At 40.2% G+C, this 15,130-nt stretch overlaps 1 long non-coding RNA gene across 1 annotated transcript; it reads left to right on the forward strand.

The window, feature by feature from the left end:
* Nucleotides 1–10,181: 10,181 nt before the first annotated feature.
* Nucleotides 10,182–12,978, forward strand: LOC132656872 (uncharacterized). The gene is made up of 2 exons (XR_009594654.1): nucleotides 10,182–10,538; nucleotides 11,046–12,978. It is a non-coding gene; the product is annotated as an uncharacterized LOC132656872 (long non-coding RNA).
* The last annotated feature ends 2,152 nt before the right edge of the window (nucleotides 12,979–15,130 follow it).

Here is a 15,130-nt window from a genome sequence, read left to right on the forward strand (position 1 = left end):
TCCCATCTACTGCAAGAAGTTTCTCTGATGATGTCGAGCAAGGCACTGATCTATGGGTATAGCAATATGTCATTAGATTTTAGTACTGTGTTCCTTTAGCAGAACAATGGTGCTAACAACAGTTCCTGAACTACAATTCACAAATCTCCCAAAGAGCACAGACATAACATTAATGGAGAAGTGTGAACTTCGGTGAGAAGAAAGTACATCTTGATTTTCACTAACTTGTAACAGAAATGTATTTTTTCCTTCTATTATGAGTGTCAGTAACAAACCACAAAGACATTAGATATGTGTATGACTTTGTTACAACTGGAAGCCACAAACACTTCCATTCTATAGTACAGATTCTGCAGCCTTGCATTATCATTTATATTCACTACTTCAAAATTATGATTATTAGTAGAATGGAACTTATTTAAAATCATAATATAGACGTATATGCATTACTATATAATGCTTTTTATATTTTAACAACTGCTCTAGTGTAATATGTTTCTATTATAATCTTTTGTTTTTTATTTTATTCATTATGTGATTCTAAGAAGAGGCCAGTGGACAATAAAATTTAAGGTGCCTGTCAAGATTTATTTCTTACCTCAAGAAGCTTTCCCAGACTGCCTCACACCCCAAACATACGAACAAACATCCCCTTATACAAGCTGAAACCTCTAGGGCGGCCCTCAGCACCCACCCGATCTTCCTCTCACTTACTAGTCACTTATTGGCACCTGGGTCCTGACACAGGAGCCTCTGTATTCTATCTTAGTCTCCTGTAGTACTGAATCCATGGTAGGTGATATAAGTGAGTGCCACCAAACGCATCCCTTTTTCATGGAACATTTGAGATTGATGGCGTTCAAACTGAGAAAAGATACGTGCTGCGTGTGTGTTCTGCTCACTGAAGTGAGCTTGTGACCTTGTACAAACTGAACTGTTCTGTTGTCTTATCTGATTTCTGTCACAAACCACAGAAACATGGACAAGGATAAATAAAAAAATAAAATAAAAAAGCAAAACAAACAAACAAACAAAAGAAAAAAACCAGGGCTCTAGAGATCTCTCTCTGGTAATCCAGACACACATCAATGAATCATATATATTCATATGTATCACAAATGTATGGGTTTTCTTGTAGTCCCATCACACAAACTGCAGTTTAAATGATCTAGATTTGAACACTCACAAGATAATAAGAAAACATTTGGAATATTGACCATTCAACAACCATCTATGCTTCAGGGTCAAAAAACATTTTTGGGACAATGATTTTTATTGTTGTTTGCTGTTGCATAGCATAAGCTCTTTATGTGGGAATATAAACTAGTTCCTCCCAATGAAAGCATTTTATGTTCAGTGAGACACAAGCCCATCACCTTAATGGTGTACTTTAAAGGAATAATGTGCCATAACACAGACACAGGACACTCATCTCTGAGTGATTAACTGAGACTGACAGAAATAAATACTGGTTAAACACCCTTTTGACAGAGAGCCCCAAGACAAGCAGAACTTGTGAATGGTCCTTTTTTTTAAAGTATTAAAATAAAACTGTGAAATATCCCAGCTTAATAAAATACGAATATTACAAATATATATATAAATGTAAGTAACTGAGAATTTGGAATTTGAATTTTCTTCTAATGGCCTAAGACATAATAAATGCCCCCCAAACATCTGTTAGGAATGTCCCTCTCCATGCCAATGTTTCATAATTTATAGTTTCCAGCAATTTGTGCAATCTTCCTCCTCTCTCTTCTAGTTGTAGTTATTCTGATATGTCCCTGCACCTCAATTGTTTTAATGATAAGTAAGTATCATTACTACTGTATTAGTAATAATAATAGTAAATATCCATATGTGTATAAGTTTCAATTTTTAAGCTGCTAGTGTTGTCAATTAATTCCTCTAAGAATACCAAGGAAGACGGGACAGCTTTAATGCCAAATATCCAGGCAAAGGGGGCAGGTCTCATGGATATAAAGCAATTTATTCAGGTTTCCATAGCCAATGATGAGCACAATCACAGCAAAGAGGTAGGTTAGACAAATGCAAATTTAGTCCTATTTCACCCAGGGAAGCACCAAAGATCAAATCTCTCCATTCCGATGACTTCTAGACCTTATTTCAGCTTTATCAATTACTAAGGCTAAGGGAATGACAACACAGGTGCGCAAGGGACACTTGATCATTTGTGCATTAATTTACAGCACATGCTTAAAACAATGTCAGATGCCTGGGCCTTTAAGTTTTAGAGGAAGCAAATTTCACATTTGGGAATATTGTGATGAAATAGTCCAAGAAGTGTGCAAGCTGCAGCTCAGCACGTCCAGCTCATGACACAAACAGTCTTGCCAGTTGGGCATGGTGGTGCATGCCTGTAATCCCAGCACTCTGGGAGTCAGAGGGTCCAGGATAGCCAAGGCTACACAGAGAAACCCTGTAGATCTCAAAAAAAAAAAAAAAAAAGGTCAAAAAAGATCTTGCCACTTGGGCCACAGGACACAACATACCCTGTGCCTTCCCCAGATAAGAAACCGTGTAGACACCAAATCCCATTGTGAATAGTGATGAATGATCCTGGGATCCTGGGGAAATAATAACAATAATAGTAATAAGACATCTGCACTGGAAAAAGGTTAATTTCCAAAATACACAGACTTGGCACATCTTGGATGTTATAGTTTGAATCTAAAAATGTCCCCCAAAAGCTCATGTGTAGAAACCTTGATCTCCAGTGCACAATACATCGTGAGGTGGGACATTGGGAGATGATTAGTGAGGGCTCAGCTTCGTGAACTGAACAGAATCAGTGTTCAGTGGGGAATTGGGAAAGGTGCTTTCCTAAGACTTCCAGGAAAGTGAATGTGAGAAGCATAGGCAGTTCACTCTGGGAGATATTTTAGGGTGCCCCAGCCACCCCTTCTCTTCAGGCCTGCAGTATCAGGCACTTAGAGCTCACAGCTTACTGTCTCAGGGGATAGTGCCCTCAGTGAAGGGATGCCATCATTTGATGCTGTGCGCTATTCCAAGGGCACGGGACATGCAGTAGGAAGTTTGGTGCCCTTGGCTTCTGGTGCTTCAGCTGCAGAGTTCTTGAGGACCCCGTGTCCCTCTTGTAACTAACAATGCAGCTCCTCTGCCCCAATCTGTATTCTTCACTCCCCTCCAGTTGTTGATCCAGGAACAGTCCCCAGCAAAACCTTCTGCATGCCAATCTCAGAATTTTCTTCCCAGGGATTCAGACCTGTAACAGCTGTACTTAGAGCCGGCAATCTTTCCTTGATACACTCTCTCTAACAACAGAGGACTTCATCACATGAGATTTGAGGACAGTTTTGAAAAGTGAAGTTCACATAGCTGCCTTGGTGTTTGGTCCACAATTTAAGATTTTAAACTTCCCGATTGTCTTTGAAAAGTTCGACATAAAAGTCAGTAGACACATCAATAACTGCACTCTCTATCTCTGTAACTCTTTAAGCAACTGTTTCATTTCTTTATATATATATATGTTGTATTACTATATATATATATATATATATATATATATATATATATAATTGTTGTATATATAAATACAACATATTTCCCTTTCTACAAAATCAGCATTATTGTCACCTTTTCACACTCTTCTTCTTTTATAAGAACTAACACCTATTCTTTCTTTTTTGCTTTTCTATGTCTGCTGAGAAAACTTTACAGATTCTTAGAATTTTGCCCTTGTTGACAATCAAGTCTCACGTATTGGTATAGAAAGATGCTGAACCAGGAATGGACACCTACTTCTAGTATTTTCCTGTGACTTTGGGTAATCCATATTTGCATGTTAGTTTGCTTACTACTCACATAGTACTTTCAGCATTTCAGAAATTGCACTTGGCTTGAGTATAAAACAGGTACAAGCCGGACAGCTTCAGCCCTCATGAAGCTTAAATAAAGCCTACTGCAAAAACAGACATTAAATCAATGACACCAGTAATTATCTGAACAGCAAGCTTTCTGAAGGAAGAAACCAGGATGCTATGAACTTGTGGAACAGAAACCCCTGACATTGTCTGGGGTGCCTGCAGTGCCTCAAAGAACTAGCAATTAAGTGGAGATTCAAAGAATTGAATGAGAGAGCTGGGGACATAGCACAGGCACTCAGTTCCCAGCAGTACATAAACTAAGCATTGTAGCCCATGCCTGTAATCTCAGCACTGGGAGGTGGAGAGTTTGAGGACAGCCTAGGCAATGTGAGACCCCACCCCAAAAGTAAATGATATGAAAGAGAAGTAACAAGGTGGAAGAGGAATAAAATGATTCACAGACAGAAAAACCCCATACTTGAAAAGGGTACCAAAGGGAAACGCACCCCATGACCATGGAACTGCATGAAGGCTGCATGGCAAGAGCAATGGCAGAGGAGAGGAAGTGGAGAGGGACTCAGCTCACACAGTGTCATGTGCTTCAGAGTGGTGGTTGGAAGCTTCACGCTTTGTGCAATGAAAGAACACATTTCAGGGTTTCAGACAGGCAAAAGCATGGTTTGGTTCCCCAAGTCCATTATGACGACATCGCCACCTACCTTTCTGTTGTACCGAGTACTAAGAAAATTTGATAAGAAAATGACCGTGAATGTACTTATAGATTACATGCACGACAACAAAAGACATTCCTATCGCCACCCATCTCAGGGGCTGATTAACGCTGGGTCACTACCCAAATAAAACTATAATGGTCGAATTCACCACCTGACCACAAATAATAAGTCAATAAATAAAGCAAGCTTCTTAAGTGCTGCTGTCAGGTTTAAGGCATGCCTTCTCAAAGTGCTGCCTCTCTCCCCGTTCTTCCTCCTTCTGCTCAAATATGGAGGCAACTGCTACATGACTGCGACCAGTGCCCAGCTTAGTCCCAACAAGTCACGTAGTGACCCAAGTGCTACTTCTCACTACAGTATAGCTCTCCACAATGGGCAATCTCCCTTTTAGTGACTGCATAATCCTGAAAACTGTCACAGAATGGATTTCCGTGATACCATGACAAAAGGTTTTCTAGGGCACAGGAGAAAAGACAAAAAGTGGGTTTATATGTTGAGAGCAAAGCAAAAAAAAAAGTAAATGCAGATCTGTGTTTTGAGGATGGGCATGCAATGTAGGTTCACAAAATAAAACTCCAAATGCAAATGTCCTTTAAATTGACGATTAGCCAATGATCTAGCATACAAAGGATGTCCCCCTTTTTTTTTTTATTCTGTATATGATAGGCAATGGGCCATCTTAAAATTTAAGTCTTGTTTTAAATCCTTATTTCATGAGTGTACTAGCCTTAAAACAATGGACATAGAAATGAAAAATTAAAAGTTGCAATGGTTAGTGACTTACTTAACAACAAACTGTTTCTCTTAACCATCCTAGTACATAGACATGCAACACCATGTACAATTCATTGCACATATATGCAGACATGTATTCTTACTGATGTCAAATGCACAACGTGAAAATATACTGGAATTGGATTTAGGTGTTTTGTTTTGAAACTTCAGTATAAAACACTTTTTAAAAGGTTGGAGAGCTTGCTGTCACATAGGAAGCCTTATTGAAACATGCAGTTTTAGTACCAGGGCAGAACAGACAGCTTCGATTAGGAAAGCTAGGGGATATTTCATTTGATTGCTCTAAAAGATGAAAAGGGAAGAAAGACAGAGGATGAAACAATTTCAGGTGCTTTCAATGCATTTATCAAGTCAGAATGAACTGCTTTTGATTGTGCATATAATGACTCAGAAGGCATTCACTCAACCAAAAGGCAAGGACTTCCTTTCCACTGTGACGAATTCAACTTAATGAAATTATATTTTTTTAAAAAAACTAAACATGTGAGATACAAGAAGAAAAGAGATGATAGAAAGGAACTCGATGGCTAGTATATTTCAGGAGAAGACAATAGGCACAATTTTGAACTGATTAATGTTAGAATTTCTGCCTGACCTTGAATTTGACAAAACTCAATATAAAGGCCAAGCTTATAAAAGGACTTCAATTATAAGAGGTTATCTAAAGCACGCTTACGCTGGTTTTCAAGATGAAATACTAACTGAAGTTTGTATTTATTTCACAAACAACCATGTTAACCTTGCTATTTACACTGCCAATGACATCTTCCAAGACTGTGGACTCCCTGTGCCATAAATCCCCACCAGATAAGCAGCTCATTCCTTGTTTGTCAAAGTGTGGTAGGAAGTTGAACCAGGAAAATAATACATAAATGAATCAAACACAATACCGTATATTACAAAAATAAAATCTGTAGAGCACGTGCCATATTCTCTGTACGACTCCTTCATCCATTATATATAAATTGGTATCACAAGGATCAACACTGAACACCTGTGGGAATGGGTTAGAAACACAGAGTGAGTAATCTCCAGTGTGTGTTGTTTTCTGCCTTGTAAACCTCTTTCATGAGTGTTCTATCAGTTGACCTTGTCCTAAGAAATAGGCTGGCCATGTGAGAACAGCATGGGTTACCAGATCTGTCTTAGGGGGTATGGCTAATGAGAGGCAAATTCAGAACCCAAACATAAGACAATTTGTATTTTGGACAACTGCAATATTTCTCTGAATGGCATTATTTGTCTCTACCATAACATGTAGATATGAAATGTAGGTATATTCTTATGTATATATTATATATATTATATATATTATTGTTTGTCTGTACAATAACATGTAGATATGAGATGGGGAGAAAGACATTTTAATTTCAACATTCATAAGCTCTTAGTTGGTCTTTTGTAAATTGGCAGAAAACTGTTATTTCTACCCTCCAATGTTCCTTTAAATGATCTTCCACAGGTTTAGAGTTTTAACCAAGCAATGCACTTTTTTTTAACATGGGAAACATTTCCTATCCAACACAATAGTGATTTGAATATGAAATGTTCCCCTTGAGCTCATATATTTAAACACTTGATCCCCAAACACTTGTTTTGGAAAGCTGTAGAACCCTTGTGAGTAGGGAAAATGTTGGTGGAAGAAGGAGATCATTGTAGTAGGCCTTGGTGGCTTACAGCCCAGCCCCATCTCTGTCCACTCTCTGTTACTGAACCACAGGCATATGGCCTCACATCTCAGCATCATCCCTTCTCTGCCATGATGGCTGTGCCCCTTCTTAAACTCTAAGTCCAAATAACTCCATCTCCATCAATTTGTTTAAAGTCAAGTATTTGGTCACAACAATGAGAAAAGTCATTAATACAACCGTGAAAGCCCAACATTAAGTCATTAACTGAAGAGGTCAGTGAAAGAATAACACTTTTAAAATATAACAAACACCTTAAATCATTTGTTTTTAAATATGGAGGGAAGTTACAATCATTATCCTAAACATCTGTCTTCTCTTGACCCCTCCTATAACTTAACATAAACATTCTCTAAATTTGAAGCTAAAACTTAGTAATAAAGAAATTGCCTCAACTTGGCGTGGGGAGAAGGCTCCATGGATATCTTGTTCTCTTATCTGTGTTACACACTGGCAGTGTGCACACAGGCACAGATACTCTAGCTGTATTGTACTTCCCTACTGGTCTGGATGAGAGAGCAGGAGCCTCAGAATTAGACTTGGAACTAAACTTTTTATTCTCCTTTTTATAGTATGACCTCGGACTTGGGCTTCAGTCAAAATAAGGTACAAATACTCAACGTTGGAGTTCACTTAAAGCCAGGTACAGCAGCACATACTTCTAGCCCCAATGATCCTACAGGGAGAGGGAGGCAGAAATAAGAGGACCCTGGAAGCTTAAGAGCCATTTAGGGTTACTATTGCTGTGATGGAACACCATGGCCAAAGCAACTTGGGGAGGAAAGGGCTCGTTAGACTTACACTTCCTTATCACCGTGCATCACTGAAGGAAATCAGGATAGGGAATGAAACACGATGGGAGCCTGGAGGCCAGAGCTGATGTACAGGCTATGGAGGGGTGCTGCTTATCGGCTTGCTCATCATGGTTTGCTCAGTCTGCTTTCTCATAGGAACCAAGGCCACCAGCCCAAGGATGATGCACCCACAATACACTGGGCCCTCCGCTACTAATTAAGAAAATGCCCTACATGCTTGTCTGCTTAAAGTCCTGTCTTCTGGAGGCATTTTCTCAGTGGAGGGTCCCTTCTCAAAGGAGACTGTAGCTTGTGTCAAGTTGACATAAAAACAGCCAGCACAACTGACCCCTTGTCAACTTGACACATAAACACATCAGGATTAAGCCACAACCTTTCCTTGCTTGTTTATCCCCAAGACTAAACATTAATATTGTCCCCCCCCCCCAAGGGAGGAGCATCCTTGCCAGGCCACAGAGGAGGACAACGAAGCCAGTCCTGATGAGACCTAATAAGCTAGGGTCTGATGGAAGGGGAGGAGGACCTCCCCTATCAGTGGACTTGGAGAGGGGCATGGGAGGAGAAAAGGGAGAGAGGGTGGTTTGGGGAGGGAATGAGGAAGGGGGCTACAGCTGGGATACAAAATGAATAAACTTTAATTAATATAAAAAATAAAAATTTTATTTAAAAAACATTAATATTGATACTATAACACAAAACATTTTACGAACTTTAAAAGTTTAAAATGCTTGAAAATCCAAACACTTTAAAAATATCAGTGTTTTAAAATTCAAAGTCTCTGAACTGTGGGCTCCTATGAAATAAAAAAATACGCTAAATACTTTCTTATTTTATGAGGAGAGGGCGAGGGCACAGTCACAATCAAATCAGGCCTTCCAGGGATATCAACAAAACAAGGCAACAAGGTTGCAACAGGATCAGGCATCTCCGCTAATATTAAGGCTGGACAAGGCCACCCAGTAGGAGGACATGACTTTGAACTTTTAAGTGTTTGAATTTTTAAAGACTATGGGACTTCTAAAATTTGGAATATTTTATGTTGGAATGCTCATATTCAAACTTCCTTCTAAAAATCCAAAGTCTTTGTAAAATTCCAGAATCTCTTTAAAAGTTTAAAAGTCTCTCACGGTGGGCTCCTGTAAAATTAAAAATTAAATAAATTAAATAATTTCTTATTTCAAAAGAGAAGAACCAAAGCACAGTCACAATCTGAACAAATAATACTGACAAAAAAAAATGTGCACGTGCATCTGGGAATTTAGCTCACTTGACAGCAAGCTTGCCTAGTGTACACAATACCCTGGTTCAACCCCAGGACTACAAAAGCCTGGTGTGGTGGCACACACCTATGATCCCAGAACTCCTAAGATGAGGACACGAAGTTCAAAGTCATCCTCAGCTCTGTAGGAAGTCCAAGGCCAGTTTAGGCTAGCTACTTTGTTATGTTTAGAATCAGATGTGATAAACTGATCGTATATAGAGGCTGTGTAGTTTCAAAGTTCCCCTGAGAACTATGCTAACAACAATGAAACTTCATAGTGAGGAAATCCTCTTGATAACAACCCCGTGATAATATTTTCTATGAATTCCCTTACATGGTCGTCCATGTTTGCCTTTTGTTGCGATAAAACGCCGACCAAAATCAAACTGGGAAGGAAAGGGTTTATTTTAGCTGTGGCTATTAGTCTGTCAATGAGGGACGCCTAGGCAGGAACTTGAAACAGAAATCAACAGAGGAATGCTGCTTCCCCGCTTTTTCCCCCTGGCTTGATCGTCCACCTTTCTTAGCACAGAAGAAGGAAAGACTCCCCGGCATCAATCAGCAACTAAGAAGCCCCCCCCTCCCCACCCGCAGACCAGTCTGATGGAGACAGTCAGTTGAGCTTCCCGGTTCCCAGAGCTTGTGTCATGTCCACAAAGACCTCACAGCACACAGATAGCGGCAAGTTGCAGGGTGCCTGTCACTCTGCGGTGTTCGCTCCTCGAATGCCCTCACTTCAATCATGAGAAACATTCTACAGTCACAAATGCAGGGACATTCTGTAAGTAATGGATCAGCTCTCCTCAAGTACGAAGTTCATGAGAGCGGAAAAATATTGATCTGTAGTTACAGGATGGAGAATATCAAAGAAATAACTGCTCAGGAACCGACCACGGGAACCTAGCACGGAAAGGGGAAACCAGCAGAAACAGTGCTGACGCTTGGTCCGCCACTTAGCTAGCAGCGTTGTACCTGTGTTGATTTCCTGGTTTTGTTCGTGGTATGAGAGTTACGTAAGAGTGACAACTGATAAGCAGCTGGGTAAAGGGCACACAGGAACTGCAGGTCCTATTTTTACAGCTTCGGTTAGTCTAAAATTAGCTCAAAATTAAAATGAAATAACAGATGAAAACACCTGAAAGGAATCTACGCGTGAGCCGGTGTGGAGACCCCCAAACCCCAGGGGGGAGAAGGAAGAGCAGGAACAGCAGCATAGTCACAGGGGAACCGGAAGCAGACAGTCGGGAGCCCACACATCAGGAATGAAAAAGTTCCAGCTCGGAAGTTGATCAAGGAGATCCACACTGAAACAAGGATTCGGCCTGGTCTTCAAACCTGCTCTTAACCCTGCGCGCCAGTCACCAGAAGAGAACATAGGAGAAAAGACACACACCACTGTAAGTCACCACACGCCGCTTTAAGAGAAATCTTTCAAGTTGAAATGTGTGCATCCTTGACAAAGGTCTTTCCCTTCAAAGAACTTATTCTAGTGAAATAAGTCAAGAATGCAAAGGCTATTGATTGAAATGTCCTTATAATCATGAAGTTTTTCAAGTGATCTACACGGAGAAAAGGTTAATTGTGGCACATCCTTATCCGTATGTGAAAATATCATTCAATAATGTTAAAATTGTATATACACTTACAGCAGTGAATATATGATTATTATGTGAGATATCATAGCCCATTCATGGTAAACATCAATTACAGCACAACTTAGGGAACAAAATATTTGTGGTTATGTATAAATTTGTATAAAATATGAGGGAAAACACAATTTTGATTTATTATCTTTTTATTTCCCAACTTTTAAATTCTAGTATAAAATTAACTTGTGTTCTCTTTTAAATTTTTTTTTTTTTAATTTAATGAATGTTTCATTCAGATTTTGTTTGCTTTCCAAGGATCTGGAATTCTGGGATGGTGATCTCTGCATTCCTGGAGAGTGGCAAACTCCGCAGATGAACTTTCAGGACCCACCACTAGGTGGTACACTGCTTCTCCAATGCACCTTTCAGACGTTTGAAGCTTTGTGCGCTCTGCGTACTTCGGTGACCCCTCACCCAGCCCCGCATTTTGTTTTTTTCTTTCACGTAAAAAATCGTTTACATTCCCGAGGAACTGAATAGCCGTTTTCTCAGTTTTCTTATGGTAGGCACTAAATATTTCCTGGACAGATAAGAGACAAAAATCCAAGCGGCAAAAGCCTAGTCAGTTGACAGCTTCGCGTTTTGTCAACTTCCTAAACAAAGCCAAGCTGGCTTTTATGAAGCCCTTTGTCGCTCTTCAAAAGGAGAGGGAGAGGCTCGGCATTCTCCAAGCATATTTGAATCTGTGTATATTTTTATTAATTATACATGTATTTTATCTGTGGACTATTTAAAGCCTTGAAGGAATCCTGCCCTCAACACCTGTCCCTGTATGAAAACACCTGCGGTCACGGCTGAAGGCTCAGCCTTCTTCCCTCCTGACTACAGATGTCATCTGTCTTGTGTTCATACTGCCCAGAACCACAGACTGTCAACCGCTATTATGTAGCCACAGTGGCCCTGCAATCTGTCGACGAATCCCCTGTCTCTAAAGCCCTGCTCTCTGAGCTGTGCTAGCCTTACCACAGGGTTCTTAAATAGATGATTGTCCTCTGAAATAAATCCAATACAAGGACAAGAAGGGGCCTCTTCTCCAGTGCCCAGTTCATGTGGAAAAATAGAATATCGTATCCCTGGGAAAGACTGTTACATACAGCAGTATGAGTTAACTAGAAATTCATCAAGGAAAACTTTGTAAATGTCCTCACTATTTAAAGAAAATGAAACAGCAGAAGCAGTGTAGTGGTACAAACATTTGATCCCAGCACTTGAGAGGCAAAGACTGGTGACTCTCTAAGAGTTCAAGGCTACCCTGATCTACACAGCAAGTTCCAGGACATGCAGAGCTACACAGAGAAATCCTCTCTTTAAAGAAAAAGAAGGTGGAAGAAGAGGATGAAGAAGAAGATGACAAAGAAAGGGATGGAAGAAGGAAGAGAGAGAGAGAAACAGAGGGGTGATAAATAAAGAAAAGAGCAACCAGAAAGGCAAATATCCCTTATTAAACTGATATAGTCATATTGCTGCTTAGAAATAGTCTACAAAAGTGATGATCATTGCCTAAGCACCTGTTATCTTCTCCACTAGACTGTAAACCAACTGGAAAAAGGGAACCAAGTATAAGCCATCTCAGCCTTCCCCTCCCCCCAATAATTAGCATGGTACCCAGAACACTGTAGGCCTTATGAAGTATTTTAAAAATGAACAATGTCATTAATGAGTAAACAGAATGGTGTGCTTCTTAGTGAGTTAGGAGTGTCTTAATTCCAACATTTTAAAACTCATTTTAAGATATGCTCATCACAAAATCACTTTCTCATTTCCTCGAAACTCTTTCCAAGTAGATTCTGTGGATCAGATATGAAGATGGGAGGAAATAGCTCTGTCTTCACAAAGTGTAGCGTGTAGTGATTAAAAATAACTTACATTTATTTATTGCTTCCTCAAGCACTTAATACAACCCAATGAGACTGATACATCCTCCCCAGCTACTTGTTTTAAATTGTTGTAAAGTAATAGTAAGCTCAAAGGATCCTATAAAATACGTATAAGATATAAAGAACAGTGATGTCACAAATGCCTTTGAAGATGCTGTGCAACTTAAAAACAACAACATTTACGTTCTCTGTGGACCCTTTCCTTCCCCTAAGTGGAAACTATCCTGAACTTTCTTTTTAACTCTGCTTAATTTCCATCTATATTTAACCACATATGCTTTGCTAAATAATAAATTCCACAGTTATGCAAATTATTCATACTTTTCTCTAATGAAACTATGCTGTAAACATAACATTTCTGTATCACGTCATTATTTTACGTTTCCTCCTAATTTCAGTCCTGTCGATTAGATTTTTTTCCTTTGGTGCCCACATGAACACACAAACACAAAGATAAACTCATTCAGCTTCTTCAGATTATATTATGAAACTAAAGGCCCCAAATACTAATCAAGGCATAATATTCTTTCAGGGGTCCAGGGGCCTAAGCTGAGGTTCTTCAGTGCATAATTGTGGAAGACAGCTAGATGATTCAACACCCGTCCATTCTCTCAGTGTTCCCAAAGAAACTTTTAGTTGTGAGATGAAGGCAAGGTTTACTCCACTACTAAAATCCTAGAATATCTAACCCTCTTAGCAGGCAGAGGTATCTTTATATCTAAGAGATATAAGCACATGTTTGAAAGTAGGAAAAGAGAAATTCCTTAAAGGGAGAGGGGGAGCATGTTCTTGGCGCCCTTTGTTCCCTTTGGTCTTTCTCTGCGCATCCTTCAGTGCAGACATGAGAGCACAGTAGCCACTCCGTTTGACAGAGCACTAAAACCTAAGTGAAAGCGCTTAGTGTGTAATGTTCTCGCAGCTTCAAACCACTGCTACTTCCTCTCGACTCTCCGTTTCCTATAAGAAATATGAAGTCACTCCTAGTAGCAGGGGTCATGGAGACCTACGAAGATACCCTCTACCTCCTAGTGGAGGAAGAGACACCCATAGATACTTTGACCCAAAATTTACCCTGGGTACAGATATACCAAAATAAAAATATTGCAGAGACTGAGGACATGTCCAACCAATGCCTGGCCCAACCTGAGACCCATCCTATGGGGGAGAGCCAACCCCTGACACTATTAAGGATACTCTGCTGTACTTGCAGACTGGAGCCTAGCATAACTCTTCTCTGAGAGGCTCCTCCTAGCAGCAAATCAAAACAAATGCTGAGACTCACAGCCAAAGATTGGGAGAAATGTAGAAAGTCTTGTGGACAGTGAGAGGAAGGATAAAAGAACGTGGAGGGGACAGGACCTCCACAAGAAGGCTAACAGAGCTGACTAACCAGAGGCCAGAAGGGCTTACAGAGACTGAAGCACCAACCAAGGACCATGCATGGACTAGGCCTAGGCCCCTTTCACAGATGTAGCTGATGAGCATCTCAGGCTTCGAATGGCTTCTCTAGTAAGGGGAGCAAGGCCTGTCTCTGACATGGACTCTATTGCCTGCTTTTCGATCACTTTCCCCAGGCATTGCTGCCTCAACAGGCTGCAAGGGAAGAAGATGAGCTCAATCCTGATGTGACTTGATGTGCTGGGATGGGTTGGTAGAGGGTGCTCCCCTTTTCTGAGGAGAAGGGGAGATAGGGTAAGGGGAAAGAGGAGGGAGGGTGAGACCAGGAGGAGAGACAATTATGTGCTACAATCAGGATGTAAAGTAAAGACACTGATTAATTATTTTTTTAAATGAAGTCTTATCTTACCCAGGTCATTATGACTTGGATTTTATATTATACACAGCCAAATGGAAGTTCTACTTGATAAAGCAATAATCCAAGACATGTGCTCTAAAATTATACCTGACGGCAGTTCTCCCTTCCATGAACTCTAGTGTAGGACATTAGTGCTGAAACCCAGACACTAAGGCAAATCGCTCTCTTAGAGCACAGAGTAGGTCTACCTAGATGTACTGTTTAGTGTGTTCATGTGTTTCTATTCAGTAGGTTAGCCAGCTGCTGCAGGGCAAACCCATTCCACGACCCCCACTTCAATTTCCTTCACATTGGATCTTACATGTATGAATCTATGTGAAGAAGCATATGTCAACACTTACAAGTACTTTTCAAAAGACTTGTCAAATCAAAGCTCAGCAGAATGGTAGAAGACATGTAGCCCAGCTTCCTCTGCATTACACACAAGCATGACTGTCTACTGCTCACAGATGCTGACCATCTGGCAAAGTGTATTGCCAAGAGTTATATACCCTGGTGAAGAAAACAGATATCAGATGGGTCCCTTTTTCTATGTTTAAGACTTGAAATGCTTAGGAGCCCTGAGTGCCAAGGTTAAGGAGAACTTTGTTTCTACCAGTTGCCATGAGCCCAGAAGAAAGAAGTGTAAGGATAATATGGTCATCTCA

Source organism: Meriones unguiculatus, chromosome 10, assembly GCF_030254825.1.
Source record: "Meriones unguiculatus strain TT.TT164.6M chromosome 10, Bangor_MerUng_6.1, whole genome shotgun sequence".
Taxonomy (NCBI): Eukaryota; Metazoa; Chordata; class Mammalia; order Rodentia; family Muridae; genus Meriones; species Meriones unguiculatus.